The sequence below is a fragment of the Anomaloglossus baeobatrachus genome, unplaced genomic scaffold (genome assembly GCF_048569485.1).
Source record: "Anomaloglossus baeobatrachus isolate aAnoBae1 unplaced genomic scaffold, aAnoBae1.hap1 Scaffold_3381, whole genome shotgun sequence".
In the NCBI taxonomy this organism is placed as follows: domain Eukaryota; kingdom Metazoa; phylum Chordata; class Amphibia; order Anura; family Aromobatidae; genus Anomaloglossus; species Anomaloglossus baeobatrachus.
Window position 1 is genome coordinate 58,464 of NW_027442755.1, and position 20,069 is coordinate 78,532.

General features: G+C 51.0%; 1 protein-coding gene across 1 annotated transcript in view; it reads right to left on the minus strand.

Annotated features, from left to right (window-relative positions):
• The window catches only part of LOC142271631 (ATP-binding cassette sub-family C member 9-like), a gene marked incomplete at its 3' end in the record, with an annotated part of 54,868 nt that extends 47,273 nt beyond the window's left edge, over positions 1 to 7,595 (minus strand). Inside the window, exon 1 of the mRNA XM_075332473.1 lies at positions 7,470 to 7,595. The remainder of the gene's footprint in view (positions 1 to 7,469) is intronic.
• Positions 7,596 to 20,069: the final 12,474 nt, after the last annotated feature.

The following is a 20,069-nucleotide window of genomic DNA, read 5'->3' on the forward strand; positions in this document are numbered from 1 at the left end:
CTGCGGACAGACCTCGCCGTCCAGTGGATTGTGTGGGATTTCTGGGACTCTGAAAAGGACTATTACGTTGTGATCTGGCACTTTGGATTATCGGGAGGTGCCCCCGAATCTGTTTTATTTGGACTTGTCGTGTGCTGTTCCTGTATTCCTGTTAGTAAACCTGTTGGATCATCCTCGGCCTGTTGTCTCTCTTTGCTCTGATGTACACCCCGTCACAACCGTATATATATCGTGTACAGGGTATACACCGTATATATATCGTGTACAGGGGATACACCGTATATATATCGTGTACAGGGGATACGCCATATACTGTATATATATCGTGCACAGGGTATACACCGTATATATATCGTGTACAGGGTATACACCGTATATATATCGTGTACAGGGTATACACCGTATATATATCGTGTACAGGGTATACACCGTATATATATCGTGTACAGGGTATACACCGTATATATATCGTGTACAGGGTATACACCGTATATATATCGTGTACAGGGTATACACCGTATATATATCGTGTACAGGGTATACACCGTATATATATCGTGTACAGGGTATACACCGTATATATATCGTGTACAGGGTATACGCCGTATATATATCGTGTACAGGGTATACACCGTATATATATCGTGTACAGGGTATACGCCGTATATATATCGTGTACAGGGGATACGCCGTATATATATTGTGTACAGGGTATACACCGTATATATATCGTGTACAGGGTATACACCGTATATATATCGTGTACAGGGTATACACCGTATATATATCGTGTACAGGGTATACACCGTATATATATCGTGTACAGGGTATACACTGTATATATATCGTGTACAGGGTATACACCGTATATATATCGTGTACAGGGTATACACCGTATATATATCGTGTACAGGGGATACGCCATATACTGTATATATATCGTGCACAGGGGATACGCCGTATATATATCGTGTACAGGGTATACACCGTATATATATCGTGTACAGGGTATACACTGTATATATATCGTGTACAGGGTATACACCGTATATATATTGTGTACAGGGTATACACTGTATATATATCGTGTACAGGGTATACACCGTATATATATTGTGTACAGGGTATACACCGTATATATATTGTGTACAGGGTATACACCGTATATATATCGTGTACAGGGGATACGTCGTATATATATTGTGTACAGGGGATACGCCATATACTGTATATATATTGTGTACAGGGTATACACCGTATATATATTGTGTACAGGGTATACACTGTATATATATCGTGTACAGGGTATACACCGTATATATATCGTGTACAGGGTATACACCGTATATATCGTGTACAGGGTATACACCGTATATATATTGTGTACAGGGTATACACCGTATATATATTGTGTACAGGGTATACACTGTATATATATCGTGTACAGGGTATACACCGTATATATATTGTGTACAGGGTATACACTGTATATATATCGTGTACAGGGTATACACCGTATATATATCGTGTACAGGGTATACACCGTATATATATCGTGTACAGGGTATACACCGTATATATATTGTGTACAGGGTATACACTGTATATATATCGTGTACAGGGTATACACCGTATATATATTGTGTACAGGGTATACACTGTATGTCATGATGTATGTGCTTTTCTCCATCCCATATTTCTTGTATAAGATGCCATGTGATGTATTTTACCTTCTCACTGTATTTGCTGTAATACTATGTCAGGATGTGATGTCACTTTCCTTTGGTTGTACTTACTGAACACTTTGAAATGTCTTGGGATGTAAGTAACCATACCTTCCCCCCATCTCCTGTGTCTCTGGGCCCATAATGCAATTATCTCTTGTCCACACAGCCAGGGGAACTTCTCATTGTTTCGTAAGCAGTGGATAACGCCAACTACACAAACCTGTAGACATCTCGGAGCCAACCTTCTAGAATCTTCTAGTGGACCCAACCATTGCATAGACCCCTACCCTTGAGGGGCGGGCCCACGAGCTCAGACAATACACTCCTGTTTCTAAATGCAGTTGGGAGTTGAGTTTTTGAAGAGGAAGGGAGCGAGATCTGAATCTGCGGACAGACCTCGCCGTCCAGTGGATTGTGTGGGATTTCTGGGACTCTGAAAAGGACTATTACGTTGTGATCTGGCACTTTGGATTATCGGGAGGTGCCCCCGAATCTGTTTTACGTGGACTTATCGTGTGCTGTTCCAGTGTTCTTGTGAATAAACCTGTTGGATCGTTCCTCGGCCTGTTGTCTCTCCTTGCTCTGCTGTACACCCCGTCACAAACTGGTTGGCAGCGCTGGGATCAGAGCAGAAGTAATGGAGGACAATGGCTCAACATCAGGAACCAGCACTGCAGAGTACAAGACCTGGACTTTGGGGAGCCTGCAATCAAAGGCCCGTGAAGTAGGAGTTCGTTTCAAAGGACTCTCCAAGGAGCAGCTGATTGAGGCGCTAGAAGGAGTCTGCTCGCAAAATGACGTGGAGGAAGGATCCTCACAGCAAAGGGAGGAAAGACGGGAGCTGGAGGTGAATACCCAAAAAAGTCAATGGGTTGTGTGGTACAAGGAAAAGATGGCACTGCTTGGAGATGAGGCCACCATAGAAGATAAGAGGGAGGCCATGCGTGGAGCTGAAGAGAAGGAGCGCAGGATGGAGGAGATGGCACTGCTGGATAAGCAGCTCGCTGTGGAAGCTGCGAGAGGTTCCAGACAGACTGTAACCCCAGCACCCATCATGAGGGAACTTCCCAGGGTGTCCCGCAAAGACTTTAAGCCATTTAATGAGGCTGCTGGTGACATTGAGGGCTTCTTCCAGGACTTTGAGCATCAGTGTCGATTAATGGAAGTCCCAGAAAGGGAGCGCGTCCGGCATCTGGTTGGGCTCTTAGAGGGTGGAGCTGCTGAAGCCTATAGAGCTATGGACCCTCGGTGGAACTGTGAGTATGCGGATATTAAACAGACTATTCTAGAACATTATGCTGTGACCCCAGACACTTACAGGACTCAGTTCCGTGCTTTAGCCTGTGATGGGGAAGTGTCTTTTAAGATATATGCTCATAGACTCAAACAAATATGTAATCGCTGGCTGGAGGCAGAGGAGGCCTTATCTTGGGAGACCTTCCTGCAGGTCATCCTAAAAGAACAATTCTTTGCCCAGTGCCCCGCTGAGATCCGGGAATGGGTGCGTGAGAGAAAACCAGCGACAGTGGATGAAGCTGCTGCTCTCGCTGATGAGGTGCTCACCATCAAGCCTCAGTGGAGGGTTCTGTTGGAGGATGGAGAGACGCCTAACAGCTCCACAACACCGGATGCCCCCAGTTATTCTGTCCCCATTGTTCCCCGTTCCTCTAAGCCACCACATGTTGATACCCGTGTTAATGTGCCTCCAGTTGCTTCTACTGCACTTTCTGGAATACACCGGGGAGAGGAAGTAACAGAGCGCAGGTGTTATGTTTGTAGGCATCCCGGGCATTTGCAGGCCTCATGCCCAGCCAGGCCATGGAGGAATCATCCTCAAACCCCTACAGCACCTTCAGGTGGGAGCCGGCCTCCAAGTTCCCCTACCCCTTACCCAAGAGGACGCCTTGGATGGAGGGAGACCCAGCTCAGATGCTATCAATGTGGACAGCCAGGGCATCGGCAAGTCTCCTGCCCAGCTGTTCAAATGAGGACTGATCCTGCACCCAATCGGATTGTTAATTATTTACAGCCCAGTGCCATGGAGGAAGATGTGGCACCGTTATGTGAGGACTGGCCTAGTGACTCAGCCCCCCATGTTGCACCACCAGGAGTTTACGGGGTGCGACCCGCAGTTATGACGACTTCTGCTCATCGAGGTAAGCACTTGCAGGAGGTTGTGCTGGATGGACAGAGACTTGTTGGATTTTGTGACTCGGGTGCTTTCCTCACACTGGCTGATCCCCGAGTGGTTCGGCCTGAGGCAATCCATAGAGGACCTGGGATTGTTATTGAACTGGCTGGTGGACAATGGAGGACTATTCCCACAGCCACTGTGGATCTGAACTTTGGTTTTGGGGTCAGGCGATGTGTGGTTGGGGTGATGGGTGGTCTGCCTGCAGCTGTTCTCCTGGGCAATGATGTGGGAGAGCTACAATGCCAATTCGTGGCTGCATGAAGCCACATGTAAGTAACGCTCTGCCTGTGTGTACTTAACCAGTGACCTGTAGAGGTCCCTAGTACGTACACAAGTTGGGAGGGGAAGGAATTGTCATGATGTATGTGCTTTTCTCCATCCCATATTTCTTGTATAAGATGCCATGTGATGTATTTTACCTTCTCACTGTATTTGCTGTAATACTATGTCAGGATGTGATGTCACTTTCCTTTGGTTGTACTTACTGAACACTTTGAAATGTCTTGGGATGTAAGTAACCATACCTTCCCCCCATCTCCTGTGTCTCTGGGCCCATAATGCAATTATCTCTTGTCCACACAGCCAGGGGAACTTCCCATTGTTTCGTAAGCAGTGGATAACGCCAACTACACAAACCTGTAGACATCTCGGAGCCAACCTTCTAGAATCTTCTAGTGGACCCAACCATTGTATAGACCCCTACCCTTGAGGGGCGGGCCCACGAGCTCAGACAATACACTCCTGTTTCTAAATGCAGTTGGGAGTTGAGTTTTTGAAGAGGAAGGGAGCGAGATCTGAATCTGCGGACAGACCTCGCCGTCCAGTGGATTGTGTGGGATTTCTGGGACTCTGAAAAGGACTATTACGTTGTGATCTGGCACTTTGGATTATCGGGAGGTGCCCCCGAATCTGTTTTACGTGGACTTATCGTGTGCTGTTCCAGTGTTCTTGTGAATAAACCTGTTGGATCGTTCCTCGGCCTGTTGTCTCTCCTTGCTCTGCTGTACACCCCGTCACACTGTATATATATCGTGTACAGGGTATACACCGTATATATATTGTGTACAGGGTATACACTGTATATATATCGTGTACAGGGTATACACCGTATATATATTGTGTACAGGGGATACACCATATAATGTATATATATTGTGTACAGGGTATACACCGTATATATATCGTGTACAGGGTATACACCGTATATATATCGTGTACAGGGTATACACTGTATATATATCGTGTACAGGGTATACACCGTATATATATTGTGTACAGGGTATACACTGTATATATATCGTGTACAGGGTATACACCGTATATATATTGTGTACAGGGTATACACCGTATATATATCGTGTACAGGGTATACACTGTATATATATCGTGTACAGGGTATACACCGTATATATATTGTGTACAGGGTATACACTGTATATATATCGTGTACAGGGTATACACCGTATATATATTGTGTACAGGGGATACACTGTATATATATCGTGTACAGGGGATACGCCGTATATATATTGTGTACAGGGGATACGCCATATACTGTATATATATCGTGTACAGGGTATACACCGTATATATATTGTGTACAGGGTATACACCGTATATATATCGTGTACAGGGTATACACTGTATATATATCGTGTACAGGGTATACACTGTATATATATCGTGTACAGGGTATACACCGTATATATATCGTGTACAGGGTATACACTGTATATATATCGTGTACAGGGTATACACCGTATATATATCGTGTACAGGGTATACACTGTATATATATCGTGTACAGGGTATACACCGTATATATATCGTGTACAGGGTATACACTGTATATATATCGTGTACAGGGTATACACTGTATATATATCGTGTACAGGGTATACACCGTATATATATTGTGTACAGGGGATACGCCATATACTGTATATATATCGTGTACAGGGTATACACCGTATATATATCGTGTACAGGGTATACACTGTATATATATCGTGTACAGGGTATACACCGTATATATATTGTGTACAGGGGATACGCCATATACTGTATATATATCGTGTACAGGGTATACACCGTATATATATTGTGTACAGGGTATACACTGTATATATATCGTGTACAGGGTATACACCGTATATATATTGTGTACAGGGGATACGCCATATACTGTATATATATTGTGTACAGGGGATACGCCATATACTGTATATATATGGTATACAGGGGATACGCCATATACGGTATATATATTGTGTACAGGGTATACACCGTATATATATTGTGTACAGGGTATACACTGTATATATATCGTGTACAGGGGATACGCCGTATATATATTGTGTACAGGGGATACGCCATACACTGTATATATATCGTGTACAGGGTATACGCCGTATATATACTGTGTACAGGGGATACGCCATATACTGTATATATATCGTGCACAGGGTATACACCGTATATATATGGTATATAAGGGCAGGCTGCGCACAGATACAATGTATCACAATATTCACAGTTTTATATCAATAGAAAGAACTAACATTTCACAACATGGAGCGTGTAACAAAGGTCACTGGATAAAGGGGGCCGCAGGGGTCAGTGTAATGCCGGACCACAGAAGAGCCGAGGAACATTACACCCACCCCCCTCACTGACCCCCCCACAGCACTGACCCCCCCAGCACTGACACCACCAGCACTGACCCCCCCAGGACTGACCCCCCAGCACTGACCCCCCCAGCACTGACCCCCCCAGCACTGACATCCCCAGCACTGACCCCCCCAGCACTGACCCCTCCAGCACTGACCCCCCCCAGCACTGACATCCCCAGCACTGACACCCCCAGCACTGACCCCCCCAGCACTGACCCCCCCAGCACTGACCCCCCACAGCACTGACCCCCCCAGCACTGACATCCCCAGCACTGACACCCCCAGCACTGACCCCCCCAGCACTGACCCCCCCAGCACTGACATCCCCAGCACTGACACCCCCAGCACTGACACCCCCAGGACTGACTCTCCAGCACTGACCCCCCAGGACTGACCCCCACAGCACTGACTCTCCAGCACTGATCCCCCAGGACTGACCCCCCAGCACTGACTCTCCAGCACTGACTCTCCAGCACTGACCCCCCCAGCACTGCCCCCCCCAGCACTGACTCTCCAGCACTGCACCCCCCGGGACTGACTCTCCAGCACTGACACCCCCAGCACTGACCCCCCCAGCACTGACCCCCCCAGGACTGACTCTCCAGCACTGACCCCCCAGGACTGACCCCCCAGTACTGACTCTCCAGCACTGACTCTCCAGCACTGACCCCCCCAGCACTGACCCCCCCAGCACTGACACCCCCAGCACTGACACCCCCAGCACTGACCCCCCCAGCAGTTACCCCCCACAGCACTGACTCTCCAGCACTGACTCTCCAGCACTGACCCCCCCCAGCACTGCCCCCCCCAGCACTGACCCCCCCAGCACTGACCCCCCCAGCACTGACTCTCCAGCACTGACCCCCGGATTCCTACCTTGTGGGGCGAGGCTCCTCCAGGTGGTGGCTGCAGACAGGCAGATCTGCTCTGGGGGCTTCTGTCACTTGGAGGGGGTTATATTTAGGCGCTGAGCTCAGCTCCTCTCCAGTTTCCTCTCATCTCTGCTCCAGATCCCAATTATGTGCAGAATCTCAAGAGCCGAGAGAAAACAGGAGTCAGCAGCAAAGCCCCGGACATCGGAGGTGGGGGCCTGATCGGGGGGCTTCATGGGACATCTCTGCTGGGGGGGTTCCTGAGCGGGGGGCTTCACATGGGACATCTCTGCTGGTGGGGTTCCTGAGCGGGGGGCTTCATGGGACATCTCTGCTGGGGGGGTTCCTGAGCGGGGGGCTTCACATGGGACATCTCTGCTGGTGGGGTTCCTGAGCGGGGGGCTTCATGGGACATCTCTGCTGGGGGGGTTCCTGAGCGGGGGGCTTCACATGGGACATCTCTGCTGGGGGGGTTCCTGAGCGGGGGGCTTCACATGGGACATCTCTGCTGGTGGGGTTCCTGAGCGGGGGGCTTCACATGGGACATCTCTGCTGGGGGGGTTCCTGAGCGGGGGGCTTCACATGGGACATCTCTGCTGGGGGGGTTCCTGAGCGGGGGGCTTCACATGGGACATCTCTGCTGGGGGGGTTCCTGAGCGGGGGGCTTCACATGGGACATCTCTGCTGGGGGGCCTGATCGGGGGGCTTCACATGGGACATCTCTGCTGGTGGGGTTCCTGAGCAGGGGGCTTCACATGGGACATCTCTGCTGGGGGGGTTCCTGAGCGGGGGGCTTCACATGGGACATCTCTGCTGGTGGGAATCCTGATCGGGGGGCTTCACATGGGACATCTCTGCTGGTGGGGTTCCTGAGCGGGGGGCTTCACATGGGACATCTCTGCTGGTGGGGTTCCTGAGCGGGGGGCTTCACATGGGACATCTCTGCTGGGGGGGTTCCTGAGCGGGGGGCTTCACATGGGACATCTCTGCTGGTGGGGTTCCTGAGCGGGGGGCTTCACATGGGACATCTCTGCTGGTGGGAATCCTGATCGGGGGGCTTCACATGGGACATCTCTGCTGGGGGGGTTCCTGAGCAGGGGGCTTCACATGGGACATCTCTGCTGGGGGGGTTCCTGAGCGGGGGGCTTCACATGGGACATCTCTGCTGGGGGGCCTGATCGGGGGGCTTCACATGGGACATCTCTGCTGGGGGGGTTCCTGAGCGGGGGGCTTCACATGGGACATCTCTGCTGGGGGGGTTCCTGAGCAGGGGGCTTCACATGGGACATCTCTGCTGGGGGGGTTCCTGAGCGGGGGGGCTTCACATGGGACATCTCTGCTGGGGGGGTTCCTGAGCAGGGGGCTTCACATGGGACATCTCTGCTGGGGGGGTTCCTGAGCGGGGGGGCTTCACATGGGACATCTCTGCTGGGGGGGTTCCTGAGCAGGGGGCTTCACATGGGACATCTCTGCTGGTGGGGTTCCTGAGCGGGGGGCTTCACATGGGACATCTCTGCTGGGGGGGTTCCTGAGCGGGGGGGCTTCACATGGGACATCTCTGCTGGGGGGGTTCCTGAGCGGGGGGCTTCACATGGGACATCTCTGCTGGGGGGGTTCCTGAGCGGGGGGCTTCACATGGGACATCTCTGCTGGGGGGGTTCCTGAGCGGGGGGCTTCACATGGGACATCTCTGCTGGTGGGGTTCCTGAGCGGGGGGCTTCACATGGGACATCTCTGCTGGTGGGAATCCTGATCGGGGGGCTTCACATGGGACATCTCTGCTGGGGGGGTTCCTGAGCAGGGGGCTTCACATGGGACATCTCTGCTGGGGGGGTTCCTGAGCGGGGGGCTTCACATGGGACATCTCTGCTGGGGGGCCTGATCGGGGGGCTTCACATGGGACATCTCTGCTGGGGGGGTTCCTGAGCGGGGGGCTTCACATGGGACATCTCTGCTGGGGGGGTTCCTGAGCAGGGGGCTTCACATGGGACATCTCTGCTGGGGGGGTTCCTGAGCGGGGGGGCTTCACATGGGACATCTCTGCTGGGGGGGTTCCTGAGCAGGGGGCTTCACATGGGACATCTCTGCTGGGGGGGTTCCTGAGCGGGGGGGCTTCACATGGGACATCTCTGCTGGGGGGGTTCCTGAGCAGGGGGCTTCACATGGGACATCTCTGCTGGTGGGGTTCCTGAGCGGGGGGCTTCACATGGGACATCTCTGCTGGGGGGGTTCCTGAGCGGGGGGCTTCACATGGGACATCTCTGCTGGGGGGGTTCCTGAGCGGTGGGCTTCACATGGGACATCTCTGCTGGTGGGAATCCTGATCGGGGGGCTTCACATGGGACATCTCTGCTGGGGGGGTTCCTGAGCGGGGGGCTTCACATGGGACATCTCTGCTGGTGGGGTTCCTGAGCGGGGGGCTTCACATGGGACATCTCTGCTGGGGGGGTTCCTGAGCGGGGGGCTTCACATGGGACATCTCTGCTGGGGGGGTTCCTGAGCGGGGGGCTTCACATGGGACATCTCTGCTGGGGGGGTTCCTGAGCGGGGGGCTTCACATGGGACATCTCTGCTGGTGGGGTTCCTGAGCGGGGGGGCTTCACATGGGACATCTCTGCTGGTGGGAATCCTGATCGGGGGGCTTCACATGGGACATCTCTGCTGGGGGGGTTCCTGAGCAGGGGGCTTCACATGGGACATCTCTGCTGGGGGGGTTCCTGAGCGGGGGGCTTCACATAGGACATCTCTGCTGGGGGGCCTGATCGGGGGGCTTCACATGGGACATCTCTGCTGGGGGGGTTCCTGAGCAGGGGGCTTCACATGGGACATCTCTGCTGGGGGGGTTCCTGAGCGGGGGGGCTTCACATGGGACATCTCTGCTGGGGGGGTTCCTGAGCAGGGGGCTTCACATGGGACATCTCTGCTGGGGGGGTTCCTGAGCAGGGGGCTTCACATGGGACATCTCTGCTGGTGGGGTTCCTGAGCGGGGGGCTTCACATGGGACATCTCTGCTGGTGGGAATCCTGATCGGGGGGCTTCACATGGGACATCTCTGCTGGGGGGGTTCCTGAGCAGGGGGCTTCACATGGGACATCTCTGCTGGGGGGGTTCCTGAGCGGGGGGCTTCACATGGGACATCTCTGCTGGGGGGCCTGATCGGGGGGCTTCACATGGGACATCTCTGCTGGGGGGGTTCCTGAGCAGGGGGCTTCACATGGGACATCTCTGCTGGGGGGGTTCCTGAGCGGGGGGGCTTCACATGGGACATCTCTGCTGGGGGGGTTCCTGAGCAGGGGGCTTCACATGGGACATCTCTGCTGGTGGGGTTCCTGAGCGGGGGGCTTCACATGGGACATCTCTGCTGGGGGGGTTCCTGAGCGGGGGGGCTTCACATGGGACATCTCTGCTGGGGGGGTTCCTGAGCGGGGGGCTTCACATGGGACTTTATATTGGGGGCTCTTGATCTGGGGCTTCATATTGGGGGGACACTTTTACAACGCTGAGACGCTCCAGATCTTGGGGTGCCTAGTTACATCTGCTAAAGATTTTCTCATCTGGGGGCGCCCTCTGAAGTGGGGTATTGCTCCAGGACACGTGCCGGGGGTCTCAGTCCATTCCAGCATTTTACCTGTACATGAGCCCCTCTGCTCTGTGTCTGGGGGTGGGATCGGGGTGTGTGTATGTTGTCTATTACACCAGTGACCCCAGCGCAGGGCAGCATGTGGGGGCTCTGTGTGAGCTCGGGGGGCAGTGATTACACCTGCATAGACCCTGCACAGGTCACGTGACTGGGGGCCGCTGACAGCTGGGAATGTGCCGGCATCTCCTGCAGAATGTCATCACACAGCGCCCCCTGCCGGCCGCGCACCACACTGCAGCGGAGTACATATATACACTCACCCTGAGCAATGATACATCCCCCCATATATATATATATAAGCTCAGCCCCCTGCTGGCCGCGCACCACACTGCAGCGGAGTACATATATACACTCACCCTGAGCAATGATACATCCCCCCATATATATATATATATAAGCTCAGCCCCCTGCCGGCCGCGCACCACACTGCAGCGGAGTACATATATACACTCACCCTGAGCAATGATACATCCCCCCCATATATATATATATATAAGCTCAGCCCCCTGCCGGCCGCGCACCACACTGCAGCGGAGTACATATATACACTCACCCTGAGCAATGATACATCCCCCCATATATATATATATATATATATAAGCTCAGCCCCCTGCCGGCCGCGCACCACACTGCAGCGGAGTATATATATACACTCACCCTGAGCAATGATACATCCCCCCATATATATATATATATATATATATAAGCTCAGCCCCCTGCCGGCCGCGCACCACACTGCAGCGGAGTACATATATACACTCACCCTGAGCAGTGATACATCCCCCCATATATATATATATATATATATATAAGCTCAGCCCCCTGCCGGCCGCGCACCACACTGCAGCGGAGTACATATATACGCTCATCCTGAGCAATGATACATCCCCCCATATATATATATATATATATATAAGCTCAGCCCCCTGCCGGCCGCGCACCACACTGCAGCGGAGTATATATATACGCTCACCCTGAGCAATGATACATCCCCCCATATATATATATATAAGCTCAGCCCCCTGCCGGCCGCGCACCACACTGCAGCGGAGTATATATATACACTCACCCTGAGCAATGATACATCCCCCCATATATATATATATATAGGCTCAGCCCCCTGCCGGCCGCGCACCACACTGCAGCGGAGTACATATATACACTCACCCTGAGCAATGATACATCCCCCCATATATATATATATAAGCTCAGCCCCCTGCCGGCCGCGCACCACACTGCAGCGGAGTATATATATACACTCACCCTGAGCAATGATACATCCCCCCATATATATATATATATATAGGCTCAGCCCCCTGCCGGCCGCGCACCACACTGCAGCGGAGTATATATATACGCTCACCCTGAGCAATGATACATCCCCCCATATATATATATATAAGCTCAGCCCCCTGCCGGCCGCGCACCACACTGCAGCGGAGTATATATATACACTCACCCTGAGCAATGATACATCCCATATATATATATATATATAGGCTCAGCCCCCTGCCGGCCGCGCACCACACTGCAGCGGAGTATATATATACGCTCACCCTGAGCAATGATACATCCCCCCATATATATATATATAAGCTCAGCCCCCTGCCGGCCCGCGCACCACACTGCAGCGGAGTATATATATACACTCACCCTGAGCAATGATACATCCCCCCATATATATATATATATATATATATATATATATAGGCTCAGCCCCCTGCCGGCCGCGCACCACACTGCAGCGGAGTATATATATACACTCACCCTGAGCAATGATACATCCCCCCATATATATATATATATAGGCTCAGCCCCCTGCCGGCCGCGCACCACACTGCAGCGGAGTATATATATACACTCACCCTGAGCAATGATACATCCCCCCATATATATATATATATATATATATAAGCTCAGCCCCCTGCCGGCCGCGCACCACACTGCAGCGGAGTACATATATACACTCACCCTGAGCAATGATACATCCCCCCATATATATATATATATATAAGCTCAGCCCCCTGCCGGCCGCACACCACACTGCAGCGGAGTATATATATACACTCACCCTGAGCAATGATACATCCCCCCATATATATATATATATAAGCTCAGCCCCTGCCGGCCGCGCACCACACTGCAGCGGAGTATATATATACACTCACCCTGAGCAATGATACATCCCCCCATATATATATATATATATATATATATATAAGCTCAGCCCCCTGCCGGCCGCGCACCACACTGCAGCGGAGTATATATATACACTCACCCTGAGCAATGATACATCCCCCCATATATATATATATATATAGGCTCAGCCCCCTGCCGGCCGCGCACCACACTGCAGCGGAGTACATATATACACTCACCCTGAGCAATGATACATCCCCCCATATATATATATATATATAAGCTCAGCCCCCTGCCGGCCGCGCACCACACTGCAGCGGAGTATATATATACACTCACCCTGAGCAATGATACATCCCCCCATATATATATATATATATATAAGCTCAGCCCCCTGCCGGCCGCGCACCACACTGCAGCAGAGTACATATATACACTCACCCTGAGCAATGATACATCCCCCCATATATATATATAAGCTCAGCCCCCTGCCGGCCGCGCACCACACTGCAACGGAGTATATATATACACTCACCCTGAGCAATGATACATCCCCCCATATATATATATATATATAAGCTCAGCCCCCTGCCGGCCGCGCACCACACTGCAGCGGAGTATATATATACACTCACCCTGAGCAATGATACATCCCCCCATATATATATATATATATATAAGCTCAGCCCCCTGCCGGCCGCGCACCACACTGCAGCGGAGTATATATATACACTCACCCTGAGCAATGATACATCCCCCCATATATATATATATAAGCTCAGCCCCCTGCCGGCCGCGCACCACACTGCAGCGGAGTATATATATACACTCACCCTGAGCAATGATACATCCCCCCATATATATATATATATAGGCTCAGCCCCCTGCCGGCCGCGCACCACACTGCAGCGGAGTACATATATACACTCACCCTGAGCAATGATACATCCCCCCCATATATATATATATAGGCTCAGCCCCCTGCCGGCCGCGCACCACACTGCAGCGGAGTACATATATACACTCACCCTGAGCAATGATACATCCCCCCATATATATATATATATATATATAAGCTCAGCCCCCTGCCGGCCGCGCACCACACTGCAGCGGAGTATATATATACACTCACCCTGAGCAATGATACATCCCCCCATATATATATATATAGGCTCAGCCCCTGTCGGCCGCGCACCACACTGCAGCGGAGTACATATATACACTCACCCTGAGCAATGATACATCCCCCCATATATATATATATATATATATATAAGCTCAGCCCCCTGCCGGCCGCGCACCACACTGCAGCGGAGTACATATATACACTCACCCTGAGCAATGATACATCCCCCCATATATATATATATATATAAGCTCAGCCCCCTGCCGGCCGCGCACCACACTGCAGCGGAGTACATATATACACTCACCCTGAGCAATGATACATCCCCCCCATATATATATATATATAAGCTCAGCCCCCTGCCGGCCGCACACCACACTGCAGCGGAGTACATATATACACTCACCCTGAGCAATGATACATCCCCCCCATATATATATATATATATAAGCTCAGCCCCCTGCCGGCCGCGCACCACACTGCAGCGGAGTATATATATACACTCACCCTGAGCAATGATACATCCCCCCATATATATATATATATAGGCTCAGCCCCCTGCCGGCCGCGCACCACACTGCAGCGGAGTATATATATACACTCACCCTGAGCAATGATACATCCCCCCATATATATATATATAAGCTCAGCCCCCTGCCGGCCGCGCACCACACTGCAGCGGAGTACATATATACACTCACCCTGAGCAATGATACATCCCCCCATATATATATATATATAAGCTCAGCCCCCTGCCGGCCGCGCACCACACTGCAGCGGAGTATATATATACACTCACCCTGAGCAATGATACATCCCCCCATATATATATATATAAGCTCAGCCCCCTGCCGGCCGCGCACCACACTGCAGCGGAGTACATATATACACTCACCCTGAGCAATGATACATCCCCCCATATATATATATATATATAAGCTCAGCCCCCTGCCGGCCGCGCACCACACTGCAGCGGAGTACATATATACACTCACCCTGAGCAATGATACATCCCCCCATATATATATATATAAGCTCAGCCCCCTGCCGGCCGCGCACCACACTGCAGCGGAGTATATATATACACTCACCCTGAGCAGTGATACATCCCCCCATATATATATATATAAGCTCAGCCCCCTGCCGGCCGCGCACCACACTGCAGCGGAGTATATATATACGCTCACCCTGAGCAATGATACATCCCCCCATATATATATATATAAGCTCAGCCCCCTGCCGGCCGCGCACCACACTGCAGCGGAGTATATATATACACTCACCCTGAGCAATGATACATCCCCCCATATATATATATATATATAAGCTCAGCCCCCTGCCGGCCGCGCACCACACTGCAGCGGAGTACATATATACACTCACCCTGAGCAATGATACATCCCCCCATATATATATATATATAAGCTCAGCCCCCTGCCGGCCGCGCACCACACTGCAGCGGAGTACATATATACACTCACCCTGAGCAATGATACATCCCCCCATATATATATATATATAAGCTCAGCCCCCTGCCGGCCGCGCACCACACTGCAGCGGAGTATATATATACACTCACCCTGAGCAATGATACATCCCCCCATATATATATATATATATAAGCTCAGCCCCCTGCCGGCCGCGCACCACACTGCAGCGGAGTATATATATACACTCACCCTGAGCAATGATACATCCCCCCATATATATATATATATATATATAAGCTCAGCCCCCTGCCGGCCGCGCACCACACTGCAGCGGAGTACATATATACACTCACCCTGAGCAATGATACATCCCCCCATATATATATATATATAAGCTCAGCCCCCTGCCGGCCGCGCACCACACTGCAGCGGAGTACATATATACACTCACCCTGAGCAATGATACATCCCCCCATATATATATTATATATATAAGCTCAGCCCCCTGCCGGCCGCGCACCACACTGCAGCGGAGTATATATATACACTCACCCTGAGCAATGATACATCCCCCCATATATATATAATATATAGGCTCAGCCCCCTGCCGGCCGCGCACCACACTGCAGCGGAGTACATATATACACTCACCCTGAGCAATGATACATCCCCCCATATATATATCTATATATATATAAGCTCAGCCCCCTGCCGGCCGCGCACCACACTGCAGCGGAGTACATATATACACTCACCCTGAGCAATGATACATCCCCCCATATATATATCTATATATATATATATAAGCTCAGCCCCCTGCCGGCCGCGCACCACACTGCAGCGGAGTATATATATACACTCACCCTGAGCAATGATACATCCCCCCATATATATATATATATATAAGCTCAGCCCCCTGCCGGCCGCGCACCACACTGCAGCGGAGTACATATATACACTCACCCTGAGCAATGATACATCCCCCCATATATATATATATATAAGCTCAGCCCCCTGCCGGCCGCGCACCACACTGCAGCGGAGTACATATATACACTCACCCTGAGCAATGATACATCCCCCCATATATATATATATATATAAGCTCAGCCCCCTGCCGGCCGCGCACCACACTGCAGCGGAGTACATATATACACTCACCCTGAGCAATGATACATCCCCCCATATATATATATATATAAGCTCAGCCCCCTGCCGGCCGCGCACCACACTGCAGCGGAGTACATATATACACTCACCCTGAGCAATGATACATCCCCCCATATATATATATATAAGCTCAGCCCCCTGCCGGCCGCGCACCACACTGCAGCGGAGTACATATATACACTCACCCTGAGCAATGATACATCCCCCCATATATATATATATATATAAGCTCAGCCCCCTGCCGGCCGCGCACCACACTGCAGCGGAGGTATATATATACGCTCACCCTGAGCAATGATACATCCCCCCATATATATATATATATAAGCTCAGCCCCCTGCCGGCCGCGCACCACACTGCAGCGGAGTATATATATACACTCACCCTGAGCAATGATACATCCCCCCATATATATATATATATATAAGCTCAGCCCCCTGCCGGCCGCGCACCACACTGCAGCGGAGTACATATATACACTCACCCTGAGCAATGATACATCCCCCCATATATATATATATATAAGCTCAGCCCCCTGCCGGCCGCGCACCACACTGCAGCGGAGTACATATATACACTCACCCTGAGCAATGATACATCCCCCCATATATATATATATAAGCTCAGCCCCCTGCCGGCCGCGCACCACACTGCAGCGGAGTATATATATATAAGCTCAGCCCCCTGCCGGCCGCGCACCACACTGCAGCGGAGTATATATATACACTCACCCTGAGCAATGATACATCCCCCCATATATATATATATATATAAGCTCAGCCCCCTGCCGGCCGCGCACCACACTGCAGCGGAGTATATATATACGCTCACCCTGAGCAATGATACATCCCCCCATATATATATATATATAAGCTCAGCCCCCTGCCGGCCGCGCACCACACTGCAGCGGAGTATATATATACACTCACCCTGAGCAATGATACATCCCCCCATATATATCTATATATATATAAGCTCAGCCCCCTGCCGGCCGCGCACCACACTGCAGCGGAGTATATATATACACTCACCCTGAGCAATGATACATCCCCCCATATATATATATATATATAAGCTCAGCCCCCTGCCGGCCGCGCACCACACTGCAGCGGAGTACATATATACACTCACCCTGAGCAATGATACATCCCCCCATATATATATATATATATAAGCTCAGCCCCCTGCCGGCCGCGCACCACACTGCAGCGGAGTACATATATACACTCACCCTGAGCAATGATACATCCCCCCATATATATATATATATATAAGCTCAGCCCCCTGCCGGCCGCGCACCACACTGCAGCGGAGTATATATATACACTCACCCTGAGCAATGATACATCCCCCCATATATATATATATATATAAGCTCAGCCCCCTGCCGGCCGCGCACCACACTGCAGCGGAGTACATATATACACTCACCCTGAGCAATGATACATCCCCCCATATATATATATATATATAAGCTCAGCCCCCTGCCGGCCGCGCACCACACTGCAGCGGAGTACATATATACACTCACCCTGAGCAATGATACATCCCCCCATATATATATATATATATAAGCTCAGCCCCTGCCGGCCGCGCACCACACTGCAGCGGAGTACATATATACACTCACCCTGAGCAATGATACATCCCCCCATATATATATATATATAAGCTCAGCCCCCTGCCGGCCGCGCACCACACTGCAGCGGAGTACATATATACACTCACCCTGAGCAATGATACATCCCCCCATATATATATATATATATAAGCTCAGCCCCCTGCCGGCCGCGCACCACACTGCAGCGGAGTACATATATACACTCACCCTGAGCAATGATACATCCCCCCATATATATATATATATATAAGCTCAGCCCCCTGCCGGCCGCGCACCACACTGCAGCGGAGTACATATATACACTCACCCTGAGCAATGATACATCCCCCCATATATATATATATATATAAGCTCAGCCCCTGCCGGCCGCGCACCACACTGCAGCGGAGTATATATATACACTCACCCTGAGCAATGATACATCCCCCATATATATATATATATATAAGCTCAGCCCCCTGCCGGCCGCGCACCACACTGCAGCGGAGTACATATATACACTCACCCTGAGCAATGATACATCCCCCCATATATATATATATATATAAGCTCAGCCCCCTGCCGGCCGCGCACCACACTGCAGCGGAGTATATATATACACTCACCCTGAGCAATGATACATCCCCCCATATATATATATATATATAAGCTCAGCCCCCTGCCGGCCGCGCACCACACTGCAGCGGAGTATATATATACACTCACCCTGAGCAATGATACATCCCCCCATATATATATATATATATAAGCTCAGCCCCCTGCCGGCCGCGCACCACACTGCAGCGGAGTATATATATACACTCACCCTGAGCAATGATACATCCCCCCATATATATATATATATATAAGCTCAGCCCCCTGCCGGCCGCGCACCACACTGCAGCGGAGTACTATATATACACTCACCCTGAGCAATGATACATCCCCCCATATATATATATATATATAAGCTCAGCCCCCTGCCGGCCGCGCACCACACTGCAGCGGAGTACATATATACACTCACCCTGAGCAATGATACATCCCCCATATATATATATATATATAAGCTCAGCCCCCTGCCGGCCGCGCACCACACTGCAGCGGAGTACATATATACACTCACCCTGAGCAATGATACATCCCCCCATATATATATATATATAAGCTCAGCCCCCTGCCGGCCGCGCACCACACTGCAGCGGAGTACATATATACACTCACCCTGAGCAATGATACATCCCCCCATATATATATATATATAAGCTCAGCCCCCTGCCGGCGCGCACCACACTGCAGCGGAGTACATATATACACTCACCCTGAGCAATGATACATCCCCCCATATATATATATATATATAAGCTCAGCCCCCTGCCGGCCGCGCACCACACTGCAGCGGAGTACATATATACACTCACCCTGAGCAATGATACATCCCCCCATATATATATATATATATAAGCTCAGCCCCCTGCCGGCCGCGCACCACACTGCAG